The sequence below is a fragment of the Lissotriton helveticus genome, chromosome 3_1, assembly GCF_964261635.1.
Source record: "Lissotriton helveticus chromosome 3_1, aLisHel1.1, whole genome shotgun sequence".
In the NCBI taxonomy this organism is placed as follows: Eukaryota; Metazoa; Chordata; class Amphibia; order Caudata; family Salamandridae; genus Lissotriton; species Lissotriton helveticus.
The window spans coordinates 1,943,276,675-1,943,290,898 of record NC_136061.1 but is presented as its reverse complement, the minus strand read 5'-3'; positions in this window follow the sequence as shown (position 1 = coordinate 1,943,290,898).

Genomic DNA, 14,224 nt, shown 5'->3' with positions numbered 1-14,224 from the left:
TTCTTGTGATTGCTTCCTTTTAAAGAACACTGGACGTTCAACCATTACTGGAGGTTCACCTTTATATTGCTTGCCCAAACGTGCTAAAGCTTCAGTATAAACATTCCAAGAGTCATCAGATGAAGGATTTTGCACAATTGCCAAACTATCAAAAAGTTGTTGTCCGGCATCACTTAAATGATTGAACAGTATCGCTCTCTTTCTAGAAGGTGAATACTCCAGTGCATCAATTGCTTCTAAATAGTTGGTAAAAACTCGCAACCATTTATGCCACGGAGTTGGAGGCTCAACAGGTATTTTTAAAAATGAGGGCGGAGCAACAATACCATTATTAGAATCTGCCATGACGTAGTCTTAATTATTAACCTCTTTCATGCTCATGACGAGCTGAGCTCGTCATGAGCCACGGCGCTCCGACGAGCTCAGCTCGTCATGAGCCGTGGAACGCTAGCATGCGGGGATAATTCCCCTGCTGTGCTGAACGTTTCACGGCAGGTAATGCACTTGTGACGAGCTGAGCTCGTCATGTGCACAGGAGCGCCGATCCTCATGACGAGCTCAGCTCGTCATGAGCATGCGGAAGCCGTGCGCGCCCCCCTCGCCCCCAGCACAGCGGGAAATTAACCCCCGCAGGGAAGGGGTTAATAAACAAGAAAATTAAGAAATAAATCTTACTTATAGTTCTGTGGATCTTAAAGATGAAAGAGTAGCAGTTGAATTATCCAAAAACATGTGAACAAAATGATGAAATTGAAGCAATCAGGGAGTTTGTGCTGTTAAAAACACTTAATACACGATGAAATCCAAGATTAATGAAGCAAATGATACAGTTGAGGCAAACGGTGAATTTGTGCTGTTAAAATAGCTTGTGCGCGATGAAATCCAATGAAAATTACCCCAACCACCTAAAATGGCCCCCAACGTGATGACGTAATTACGTGTTTGACGCGGGACGCGATCAAAATACAACGTCACTATCGAGGCAGACAATCGTGGAAGGCTGCATGCGCACACAGAATGGAAGACAAATCCGAAAGATGCCAGGTGAGGGAAACGGTTGACCGTTAGTAAGGGAAGCGGTTGACAGGCTGCCATGCTTCACTTCAAGCAAATAGGTTTTAGTAAAAAAAAAAAAACTCACGGGTGTTGGATTTCATAAAACAGCGCAGGACAAGTTCCGGTAAAGACGAGCAGCATAGGGTCGGTGGGTCCAATCTCCTTCGTAGCTCCGGTAGATGAAAGCCACAAAAATATAACCAATCGTCGCAAATTAATGTAGTGGTGGATCTTTCAAATTAAATATAATTAAAATGAAAGAGAGATCCAAAAGGTATTCAGTGAATATAAGTAAAAGGTTTTATTGAAGAAGGAGAGAAAGAAACCCATGACTACACAGGTCGAGGTCTAAGGCAATATCCCCTGGAACTTAACCATTCCAGAACACATCAATGGAACAAGAACATAAAAGATTCTTTAAAGACATAGGCATCAAGAATGAATGTTACGGAGGAGGAGCTTGGCGGGCATCCGTGATGGCCGCTTGAGCACAGCGCTCTCCGGACCCTCGCCGCTCCCGGCGATTTATCCTGACTAGATCCTGATTTCTTGTAAGAATTCAAGTAGAGGACGTTTGGCTGATTACCCTGGCACTTTCCGGAATTTGCTTTGGATCTCGTACTCCTGAGCTACGGTGATCTGAACTTTTGGGCTCCGCCCTTGAGGTGCGCCCGGGACGGGGTGCAGATCTGTGGCCGTCCTGGAATTGAACAACAACGGCAGGAGATCTGGCCTTGTGAGACCCCCTTCCTGAGTTTCGGTTTCGATTCTGTCTCGACCTGTGCCACGAGTGTGCGTATCGCGCTTGGCTGAGACTTGGAGACAGTTCGGACACGGGGCTTTCCTCTTGTCTATTTGCTGGTTTGGTGGCCTCCTCCCGAGTTGAACCCTTCTTTTTGGTGTACTTTTGATCCTGAGTTTTGGGTGTTTGGCCCGTCGACCCTGGTGGCTTGTCCCGTGACGCATCTTCAAAATGGCGGGCAGAGGGGACAGAGAAACGCGCAAGACGAAAACACCTTTGCGCGGAGCGCCGGTTCAGACGAACGTCATGGACCGTTATACTCAATCTAAGGGGTCCCCCGGAGCTGCCCTACCTGGCCACAGTACGGCGTCTGAACGAATTTTGGAAGAGTCGGCGGAGCCTTCCCTACAGGATATCATGGGCGCCATCTCGGGAGTGAGGGAATCCACCGGCCTTCAGTACGAGGCCTTGGCCCACAAACTTGACACCGTGGCCATTGAGGTGAACCTGATTCGTGCTGATCTCGGCAAGACGAATGAGAGGGTCCAGTCATTGGATATTAAATCATCTAGCCTCACGAAGGACGTCTCGGAGCTCCAGACAGAGGTTGGGAATCTTCGTCGGGTGAACGACTTCATGACCCGACGCCTGGAGGATTTTGAAAACAGGGCGCGTCGCTGCAATGTTCGCCTGGTTGGTGTACCGGAAAACCCTGAACCCCACTCTGTTGATCTCCTGGTTGAGGGTCTGATTTTAAACCATCTTGCCCCCTCCGGGCTTACCAAATTTTTCACGGTTGAACGCGCACATCGTGTCCCGGGGGGCAAAGTTAAGCCGGGTGCTCCGCCAAGGCCTATTGTGGCTAAACTGTTTCATTATAGGGATCGGGACGCTATCCTGCAGGCCTCACGGGTGAAGGGCCCGGTGGCCTTCGAGAATGCCACAGTGAACTTCTACCCGGACTTCTCCCAACAGGTTCAAAGACAACGGATGGAGTTTCGTGGTGCTAAGAAACGTCTTCGAGATCGGGGTCTACGCTATGCTATGCTTTTCCCCACCAGACTTCGTGTCGAGTATAATGAGCGTACTCTGTTCTTTGATAGACCGGATGCTGTTAATGACTGGCTGGACTCCTTGCCTGACCGTTCTCCTGATACTGAGTCTGCCGCTCACCCTGGTGGTGCCGAAGGTGGTGTGGAGATCTGATTGTTTGACTCTGATGTCTCGTTTTGAATATGTTCCCAGGGGTGGTGGCCGGCGTACCTCTGCAATGTGATTATTTATTTTTTGTGTGTTGTTTCTTGCTCTTACTGTAGTCTGGGGGCGGGTGGAACGGAGACCTTTCCTCCTCCGGGGTCTTTGTGTAGACTAGGGGTTATGGGGCGACAGGCACACTGCAGGTTGGGGTGGCTCTTTAGCTTTTTGCAGGGGTGCAGGGTGGGGGGTGTTTCCTTTCAGCTTGGGGGAGGGGGGATGGGAAGTTCTTATTTTTTTGTGTGTTGTTCTCAAGGCGAATTGCTTCTGTCTTTACTGATGTTTCTGATGTCTAGCTCTTGGATGGGGGGTCCTGGCTCGGGTGGGTGGGATGGGGGGTAGGGGGTTGAAATTTGTTTCCTGGAACGTTAATGGCCTGGGAGATCGCATCAAGCGCAGTGTGGTGTTGAAATATATAAGACGTTTGTCACCGGACATTGTTTTCCTGCAAGAGACCCATTTGATTGGGAATGTATGTAATGCAATGAATAGATGGGGCTATAGCCTTGTGGCACACTCGGGGTTTACTTCAGGATCCAGGGGTGTGGGTATCCTTGTTCGTAACTCCCTCCCTCTGGCGATAGATGAGGTGATTCGGGATGATCGTGGGAGATATATTGTTCTGGTGGGTAGATATGAGGGCCGCACCCTGTCCCTCTTTAATGTTTATGTCCCCCCAGGCTTGCAAACTGCTACTTTCACTGATTTAGGCCGTGTCTTGTTGGACCTTCCTGATAGTGTACTCTTTCTTGCCGGTGACTTTAATTCAGTGCTTTCTGGCCTTCACGATCGCCATCCCCCCAGGGATACCCCGCATGCCCAGCGCTGGTTGGGTGGGTTTTTGGATACTTTTGGCCTTGTGGACTGCTGGCGATTGTTACATCCTACTCAGCTTCAATACACTTTTCACTCTGGTGCCCATGGTAGCCTATCTCGGCTAGATTATTTCCTGATGCCCGCTGCCCAGTCGTCGGCGGTCCGTGAGATTATACATTTGCCAAGGGGCATCTCTGACCACTCGCCGCTCTGGCTTCGTTTTGAGGTTGGGATAGAGGCAGTGGGCCGAGTGGCTCCCATTAACCCATGGTATCTCTCCTCCCCTGAGACTCGTGCCCTCTTGCTCAAGTCCATAGATGCTTATTTCCTGGAAAACGAGGGGTCGGTCCCTTCGGCGGTGTCCCTGTGGGAAGCCTTCAAAACTGTGATTCGTGGACAGGCCCTTTCTTTGATTGTTGAAGCTAAGAAAGCCGGGAAGAGGGAGGTAGTGGACCTCGAGGGGGAAATTTCTGCCTTGGAGGACGAGTTGGGATCTGATGTCACGCCTGAGAAACTTCATGCCCTGGGTCTAAAACAGTTTGCATATAAATCCCTAGTTACTGACGCTGCAAAAGTGATGTTTCGTGAGCAACAAGGCAGATTGTATGATGTTGGTGATAAGGCGGGTAAACTCCTGGCGTGGTTGGACAAGAAAGAAAGAGCTAATCGTGTGGTGCCTGTGATTCAGTCTGCGAGTGGTGAGAATGTGATTGATCCGATCGCCATTGTAGATCGTTTTGCGGAACATTTCCGTGTTGTGTATGCTCCTGTGTCTGTGAGGGATGTGGCTGACTCTCGCCTCCTTTTGCGTGATATTGCATTGCCCTGTGTCTCTGATTTGGACCGTATCGCTTTGGACTCCCCCTTTACGGTTGATGAAATAGCTACTGCCATTCGTTCGCTCCGTTCGGGCAAGGCGTTGGGTCCAAATGGTTTGCCTATTGAGTTGTACAAGTTGCGACCCGATAAAATGGCGCCATATCTCCGCGATATGTTTTTGGAATCACGTGAGCGTAACCTCCTTCCCTATGATCAGCGTTTGGCGACGATAGTCATCATCCCTAAAGACGGTAAACCTCGCGACCTTTGTTCCTCATATAGACCCATCTCCCTGTTAAATGTTGAACCCAAGGTTCTGGCGAAACTTTTGGCGACCCGACTCCTATCGGTTCTTGGGGACTTAGTTCATCCGGATCAATCTGGTTTTATCCCGCATCGCAATACTGCTTTGAATCTACGTCGTCTTCACGGCGTGATAGCGAGGGCGGGGCTACTGACTGAACCGGCCATTTTGGCGTCCTTGGATGCCTCCATGGCCTTTGATACTGTGGAGTGGCCTTATTTATGGGCGACTCTTGAGAAATTCGGTTTCGGGTGCGAGTTTATTAGCTGGATTAAGTTATTGTATGCGGAACCTTTGGCGCAGGTGGTTGTGAATGGTAGGGTGTCTGCTCCCTTCCCCCTGGGCAGGGGCACCCGCCAGGGTTGCCCCTTGTCCCCGCTACTGTTTGCGCTCGCCCTTGAGCCGTTGGCGGCCTGGCTCCGCTGGGAACCGTCCCTTAAAGGGATCCGCTGGGCCCCGGACTTCGAGGACCGAGTCTCGCTCTATGCGGACGATATCCTCTTGTATCTTACCTCCCCTCGTAAGTCTTTATCTGTTCTATTTGACGTTCTTGTGTCCTTTGGTGCTAACTCGGGCCTCGTAATCAATTGGACCAAGTCCTGTGTGTATGTTTTGTCTGGTGTCTTGCCTCCATTACCGAGCAGGCTCCCTCTTCAGGTGGCCCGGGATGGTTTCAAATACTTGGGAGTTTTCGTTACTCTGGACTCGTCTCTTCGCTTTGATCGTAATCTCCTTCCTCCGTTGCTTCGCCTGCGTTTGAACGTTGCTCGTTGGCGCAGGCTTCCCTTGTCTCCCCTTGGTCGGGCAGCCCTGTTTAAGATGATGTCGTTACCGAGGTTTCTTTACGCTCTCCAGAATTATTATGATCCTGTCCCTCAGTCCTATTTTCGGGAGATTGAGACCCTTCAGAGACAACTTGTCTGGGATGGACGCCCGCGTATTGCTCTTGCTAAGCTTTCCATTCCTTGGTATGACGGTGGCATTGCACTCCCCGATATTAAGAGGTATTATTGGGCCTCACACTTGTCCGCTATCAACCACATCATGTTCTCGCCGGGTAGTAATCCGGCGTTTGAGATGGATAGACTTCAGCTTCCGGGAGGTGACTTTAACAGAGTGCTTTACTCTCGCCCTGCTGGGCGCCATCTTGTGGGTCCTACGTCGATTGCTTTGGCGGTGTGGCGGGCCGCGACTCGGAGCCTGGGCTGGGAGGATCGCTTGACGTTAGCCGCGCCGCTTTATGCTTCCGAACGTCTGGGCGGTCTTTGGTCTACCAAGGGTTTCGATCGCTGGGACATGATTGGAATTTCTAAAGTGGGAGATGTGTACTCCAAGGGCTCTGTGCGAACATTTCAGGCCCTCCAGGCTGAATATGGCTTGAGTGGTCGGGAATTCTTTCGATACCTACAGGTTAGGCACGCCTTGACCGCTGTATTTGCTCCTGGTGAGATTCCGCCGGATTCTTCCCCCCTTGAGGACCGTGTCCTTGACGGACATCTTCCTGACAGCACTATCTCCCTGATTTATAAGAAACTGATTAATAATCGGACTGATCTGTTGGTCCGACTCCGAGAGGCGTGGGTTCGTGATGGTTTGGAGCTTGATGACGAGGATTGGCAGTCGGCCCTCTCTTCTCCTAAAGAGGTGGCTATCCCGGCTCGTCTCCGTTTGGTCCAATTGAAGATCCTTCATCGGGTGTATGTTACGGGACCTCGTTTGCTTGTGATGGGTTTTTCTTCCGATGGGTTGTGTAAGCGTGGATGTGGTTTGAGTGCGACTTTCCTACATATTCTTTGGGAATGCCCGATGGTGGTTGCTTACTGGACGGCTGTGCTTGAGGTTATGGCTGCGGTGACAGGGGTGTCCTTGTGTCCGGAACCTCGTCGTTGTCTTTTGAATGTTTGGGAGCCCACTGACTGCTCGGTGGCCCAGACTAGGTGGGCCACCCTGGGTTATATGGTTGCGAAGCGGGATATTGCTCAACTTTGGGGGGCCTCCAAGCCCCCTGAACTATCGAAATGGGAAGACAACATGGATTGGTCTATGTTCCGTGAGAAGACTGTCTACGTGGCTAGGGGCAGACCCAGGGCATGGACTAGGGTGTGGGGTCAATGGAATGAATATCGTGGTGCCATCTGTACTCCTCCCCTTGTGGATGACATTGAGCTTTCCCGGTCTCCTTAGGCGAGCGTTCTTGGAACCTTGCATATAGGGGTTGTGCTGGTTTTCCGGCTCCCCCCCCCCCTTCTTTTTCTCCTTCGTGCCCCGTCCCCCCCCCCCATCCGGGCTCTTTGGAGCTTATAGCTTTGATTCCATTTTTGTTGCTGTCCCCTCCCGTCCTTTGGGCTGACCTTCAGTAATACACTTTCGCCTTTTTTGTGTGTCTGTTCTTTTTTATAAAACAAAATCTGTTTTTTGTCCTGTATATTATATGGAGTATTGCATTGACGATTGATCGTTACCGCTACGGAAGTGTATATTGTGTATTTTCTCCTCTTTAGCGGCTGGCCCGTGTGGTTGTAGGCCCATCCTTGTATTTTACTGCATACTCAAATAAAGGTTTTTAAAAAAAAAAAAAAAAAAAAAGAATGAATGTTACTTGACTGAGGCTCATTCAGTTGAACGTGCTCCATAGGACATACTTTGATAGAGTACGTCTCCTCAAAACAGGGAAAATAACTGACCCCACGTGTCTCAGATGCCAACAACAGATAGGAGATTTTTACCACACCCTATGGTCTTGCGATAACATACAACGATACTGGACACTCATCTTCACTGAACTGGGGTAAGTCCTAGAGGTGGACTTAGCGAGGGATCCAAAACTGGCATTGTTGGGCATGACAAACGAAGTGGACCTGCCGCGCTACCAACTCATATTTCTGGTATTAGCTCTAGTGGTGGCCAAGAGAGACATAGCGAAACACTGGGGGGACGCAGAGACACCGGATATAGAGGAATGGCGAAGGGGTCTAGATCTATACATGGTGGCGGAAAGGGTTACATATAAGGCGAGAGGGTGCCCCAAAAAGTTCCGGAGGGTCTGGGCAAAATGGAGACAATATCATGGACTTGAGGGAGGGCAATGAGGTGGGATGGGCCGACTGTGAAGGGCAATCGGCAGTCTTGAGACCAAATGAGACCCAGTAAATCATAAAGGGGAGAGGTGTGTAGCATCAAGGAGAACCTATGCAGACAGGAATGGAAATGGAATGCCCTGTGGGGAAATGTTGGGAGGGGGGGGGGGTGTTGTGGGAGAATCCGACAGTCGGATGGAGGTGGCAATGTTGTGGTGCTAACGGGGGGGATGTGGCAATTTCATGTTGGGGTATGTTATCTCAGTTACATTGGGCAAAGTTGGGGGGGGGGGGGGGGAGGGTCTTACATTACTAAAATGCAGGGTATCGACTTGTCATGGACAGTCCGCAATGATAACTATATAAATCGTTCGACTGATTGATCAACGTTACGCCGCCCTGCCTCCGGGATGTGGGCTGATGGGCCGTGATAAAAGTTATGACCTATGTAAGTGTATACTCGGCAAATTGAAAGTACAGTTCGTGGGCTGGTAGTATCCGTGCTCTTCCTGCTATAAAAAATAAAAATAAAGTTAAAAAAAAAAAGAATGAATGTTACTTACATACTAAAGAATTCGCATGCTACACAATACCAATCCCTGTCAGCTGAAACCCACGAGGAATCAGGTTTTTGCTTGCAGGAATCGGGAGGCTAGCCAGGTAGTCTCCCGCCTGAATCGGGAGGGTTGGCATGTTTGGATATAGATGAATGTATCAGAAGTGCCCAGGGCAGGTTTTATAGGGGTATACTTGCAGCTAAGCACAGGCTTTTCTCGTACCTTCAAGTTGAGCCGGTTTCAGTTGTAGCCAATAGAAGCAGCAGTTATTTAGGCCAATCAGAGCCCGTGCTGCTCTGCGGGCGCACGTGAAAGCAAAAAACTGGATACCCCCTGGGGCTTATTTACAAGTCTCTTGCGCAGCCAGTTCGTCACTTTTAATATGGGAAAAAGTGACGTACCGGTGGCGCAAGAGACTTGTAAATAAGTCCCTCAATTGTTTCTAAAATATTTACAACGCTGGCTCATTCTACTTACAGGGTCGTTCCTGCGCATTTCAAACATCGCTGTAGCCACTCGTCATTATTCAGAGGATTCGCTTGTTTTAAGTGAGATTTTACGGGAGGTTGGGCTTGTTTTCTTGTCTGGCTCGGCAGTGTTTCAATGCGCATGCTGTCGGCTTACTTGAGTCGTCAGGGAACCAGTGGGAAGGAGCGCGGCCATCTTGGAACATCAATGTCAGAGAGTGAAGACCGCGCCGGGGACCTGTCCGCTATCCGCCTCCGGGGACTGAGCAACTGCTGGAGACGGAGAACCCAGGCACACCGGCACCAGCCATAGTAATGGCTTGGATGTTTATCCCCCCCCACCCCGAGAAATAAATGTATTAGGTGCTAGAAATACACTGCGGAGTTGTATCAAAGATATCAGATGCTCAGTGAATTTGAACTGCTTATTGTACCGAAACGCGTTTGCCATAAAACATTAGAGCGCGCAATAAAGGGACATTGAATCACAACTTTTAGTCTATAAAATCCTTTCAAAACAAAAATGAAAACCTTTGAGGCCAATAGCATGGTGCCAGGCCGTACTATCCGCCAGTGGGTTGCGTACATAGAAGGGAATAGGAGAGTGGCTCGTTTAAGACCAGTAACATGTGACCACTAGTAAGCTACAATTAAAAATGTTGACTAAAATACAGGTAACCTGAGGTTTGCTACAAAGAATAGAAGGGACTTGACAGAATCATACTGCTCGCATTAAAGAGACGCCAAGCACGAAATCAAGACGCTATGTGAACTCAATGCTGTCACTGTTTAGTCTATCCATCATACTGTAAACTTATAACCCCTTCCTGCTTGTAACAACTCTCTTATGTCTAAAAATGATTCCTCCTATCAAATGCCTTTTCTGTTTCTGTTTACTCTCCAGCCAGCTCTCCTGCTTCTATACCTATTGCAAAACTTAAATTATGCTACCTACCCACTCCTATAACATCGCATTGCCTACCCATGTCAAAAAGGAAGATCATCCTGGAGTCATTCTGGACTCATCTGATGATTACAGTCAGGCTATTCCTGCAATTATCTGGGGAAGTCATCCCAAGCCATCCTGAAGTATGCCCGTAGGACGAAAAATGTAAATGTGATGACGAACCTAGACTCATCACAAAACCTACAGTAGGATGGTGTTCTGGTGACTTCTACTGGCAGGGAGTGATTACATTTTACAACTCCACGAATACTAATTGACAACTTCAGGATGAGTGAGAATTACTCCAGGATGGGTTCTAGCTAATTTAAGGATGACTGTCAATTATTCCAGGATGATCCTAGCTAATTTAAGGATGACTGTCAATTATTCCAGGATGATCCTATAACCGGATTACTCTGGAATGATCCCATGACAATTTCTGGATGAGTGTGGATGATCCTATGACCGCTTCAGGATGGCTATTGATTACATCAGAATGGCCCCATTATATTTTCAGAATGAGTGTTGATTACGCTAAGATGACGTGGTGAAAGGGAGGCATGTTTTTGTCCTTGATATTTGGATTTAAGTGGGGACTCCAAGACAAGTTCATTTTCACGGTCTGATGTGTCAATTTTAGTTGTGGATTTTTGATAGAGGACACTAGCCATCCCTGCTAAAAGGGCCAGGTTTTCAAGTTTCTGCAAACTCATCCGCGAACTTGCATCACCAGGCTGAAAAGTTGTGCTTTCAGCATGAGCTTTGTTACCAAACTCTTATATAATCCAGTCCACTCTGCTTGGCTTTTTTGTCCTTGCATCTTTTCTCTGCAATTTCTTCCTCTTGTAGTTCGCGTAACCCCCTCTTAAGTCTACCAGCGCTTCCCCGATTGCCACAGTCCATTAACATCTGCTTTTCCTCCAGTGCCCTTTGAAGTAACACCTGTTTTAGACCCTCTGTTGTGCCAGAATAGCTTGCAATTATCTCTTGAAAAATATCCTGAACCATTAGACACTGTTTCTTCACTAAAAAAAAGAGAAAAAATATATATTTACATATAAACTTCAAAACAGATAAGAACACATTGACCACTTGCAATATATCTTCACGCTCTAGCCATAATATATAAATAAAGAGGTAATGATAATAAAGGACAAATGTACAATCTATCCATAACCAAGTAAGTAAGTTTTCCTTAATAGACAGTACACATTGTAAGCCTGAACTTGAGCCTCTTGAAAAAGTTGCCTACATAAAATAGTTTATCCAAAAATGGCTGCCTTATAGTAGTGCGACAAGCTAAACGTTTCAGTCGTTTTCATAAGTGTTAGATTTGTCTCTGGAGAGCAATCCAAGGCATATGTGTGGACATGCATGTTCATTTTTACTGTCCATTATTGGATTAATTAATCACAAAATGTAGGTTTTTACTGAAACAGGTTGGTAATTTGTACCGTTATCCTGCAGTTGCAAACTTACTATAAAGGTTTACTTATTGTACTTACCAGATGATTAGAACAGAATCATAGCTTTAAAATCTCTCTCTTCGGTGATTGGCCAACCAGCTTCCTCTAGATTTTCGACCAGCCATTTACAAAGAACTTCCCCGGGATTGTCCAAAAGCAGGAAGTCACCATCTTTTCGAACACACACAGAATGATCGCAAGTGAAAAACAGGATGTTGGATGAAACCATGATTATGTCCTGCTAGATATAAAAATCAGGAATTAAGTTTCAGAGGTAAAATACAAAGCCTATCAAACTGATTAACAGATTTAATTGGAGAAAAGCACCCCAAAAAGTACACTGACCTGGTGCAATTTCTATCTAATATGCCTAGATTTTGGACTACAAAGAAGTGTTTGGGCATGCACTGAAGGCCATTGATGAAATTACCTAATAATCAACTTTATTTTTGGAGAGCCAGAGTGTATGCTTAGGTCTTGCTGCTCAGGGCAAATAGTAATAGCAAAGTAGAGGCATTATGAGAGAAATAGAAGAACTATCAATAAGTGAACTTTCACACTGGGGTTTGTGACGGGAAATCAAGTTACCTATCCCCACAGATGCATAGAGAGTCAGATGCCTGCTACCCTCTGCCCACCGGCACCCCAACATGAAAGGACAAGCGTTAAAAATGCAATAGGTTTCACCTTTTATTAAGCTAAAGATATTAGCTTTGCTAGTAGTATTGTACGTTAATTGTGCAATATGTAATGGCTTTATAAATGAAACAAAAGGCATTACAATGGTAAATACATAAAACAAAAGCATTGGCATAGAAGTAGAGAGAGTGAAGGAGAGAGAGAGAGAAGGGGAGAGAGAGAGAAGGGGAGAGAGAGAGAGAAGGGGAGAGAGAGAGAGAAGGGGAGAGAGAGATAGAAGGGGAGAGAGAGAGAGAAGGGGAGAGAGAGATAGAAGGGGTGAGAGAGAAGGGGAGAGAGAGATAGAAGGGGTGCGAGAGAGATAGAAGGGGTGAGAGAGAGAGAAGGGGAGAGAGAGAGAGATAAGGAGGGAGAGAGAGAAGAGGAGAGAGAGAATGAGAGAGAGAAGGGGAGAGAGAGAGAGAAGGGGAGAGAGAGAGAGAGAAGGGGAGAGAGAGAGAGAAGGGGAGAGAGAGAGAGAAGGGGAGAGAGAGAAGGGGAGAGAGAGAAGGGGAGAGAGAGAAGGGGAGAGAGAGATAGAAGGGGGGAGAGAGAAGGAGAGAGAGAGGGGAGAGAGAGAGGAGAGAAAAGGAGAGAGAGGAGAGAGAGAAGGAAGAGAGAGAAGGAAGAGAGAGAAGGAGAGAGAGAAGGAGAGAGAGAGAGAAGGAAAGAGAGAGAGAAGGAGAGAGAGAGAGAAGGAGAGAGAGAGAAGGAGAGAGAGAAGGAGAGAGAGAAGGAGAGAGAGAAGGAGAGAAGGGGAGAGAGAGCGAGAAGGGGAGAGAGAGAGAGAAGGGGAGAGAGAGAGAGAAGGGGGAGAGAGAGAAGGAGAGAAGGAGAGAGAGAGAAGGAGAGAAGGAGAGAGAGAGAAGGGGAGAGAGAGAGAGAAGGGGAGAGAGAGATAGAAGGGGGGAGAGAGAGAAGGGGAGAGAGAGAGAGAAGAAGAGAAGGAGAGAGAGAGGAGAGAAAAGGAGAGAGAGGAGAGAGAGAAGGAGAGAGAAGGGGTGAGAGAGATAGAAGGGGGGAGAGAGAGAGAGAGGGAGAGAGAGAGAAGGAGAGAGAGAGAGAGGAGAGAGAGAGAGAGGAGAGAGAGAGAAGGGGAGAGAGAGAGAAGGAGAGAGAGAGGAGAGAGAGAGAAGGGGAGAGAGAGAGAAGGAGAGAGAGAGAGAAGGAGAGAGCGAGAGAAGGAGAGAGAGAGAGAGGAGAGAGAGGAGAGAGAGAAGGAGAGAGAGAGAGGAGAGAAGGAGAGAGAGAGAGGAGAGAGAGAGAGAAGGAGAGAGAGAGAGAAGGAGAGAGAGAGGGAGAGGGAGAAGGAGAGAAGGAGAGAGAGAGAGAAGGAGAGAGAGAGAGGAGAGAGAGAAGGAGAGAGAGAAGGAGAGAGACTGAGAGAGGAGAGAGGAGAGAGAAAGAGAGAGAGGAGAGGAGGAGAGAGAGAAGGAGAGAGAGAAGGAGAGAGAGAGAGAGAGAGAAAGAGAGAGAGAGGGAGACTTGATCAACCTGATAAGCTAGGGGGTGGCATTGCCTGCATTCATAGGAACAACCTCTCTGTGAACCACTCCAACACCCCGGTATTCTCTTCATGTGAATACCTCTGCCTAGTCATCTCGAGCAATAACAAACCAATATGCTCACTCCACTCTTTCTACCACCCTCCCGGTAACAACCTGACCTTCATCGAACACATCATGGATATTTTAGCAACAAATGTCGGTCATCAGATTACCCAGATCTTCCTGGGGGACGTCAACCTGCATTGGAACGATCTAAATGACCCAGAGGTCAATAGCCTCAACGCTTTTCTGTCCGACCTCACCCTGTCCCAAATTTGTGATAGTCCCACCCACGATAAGGGCTCAACCCTTGATCTAGTGATCTCCAAAGCAGACTTTATTCAGCTTGAATCGATTCTTCCTTGCGACTGGTCTGACCACCACATAATCACTTTCCATATCAAGGAAGTAGTGAAATTACTCTCTATCCAACCTACGAGAACAAAAATCGGGAGGAGGAACCTAGATAACTTCAATCCTTCCACACTCGCAACC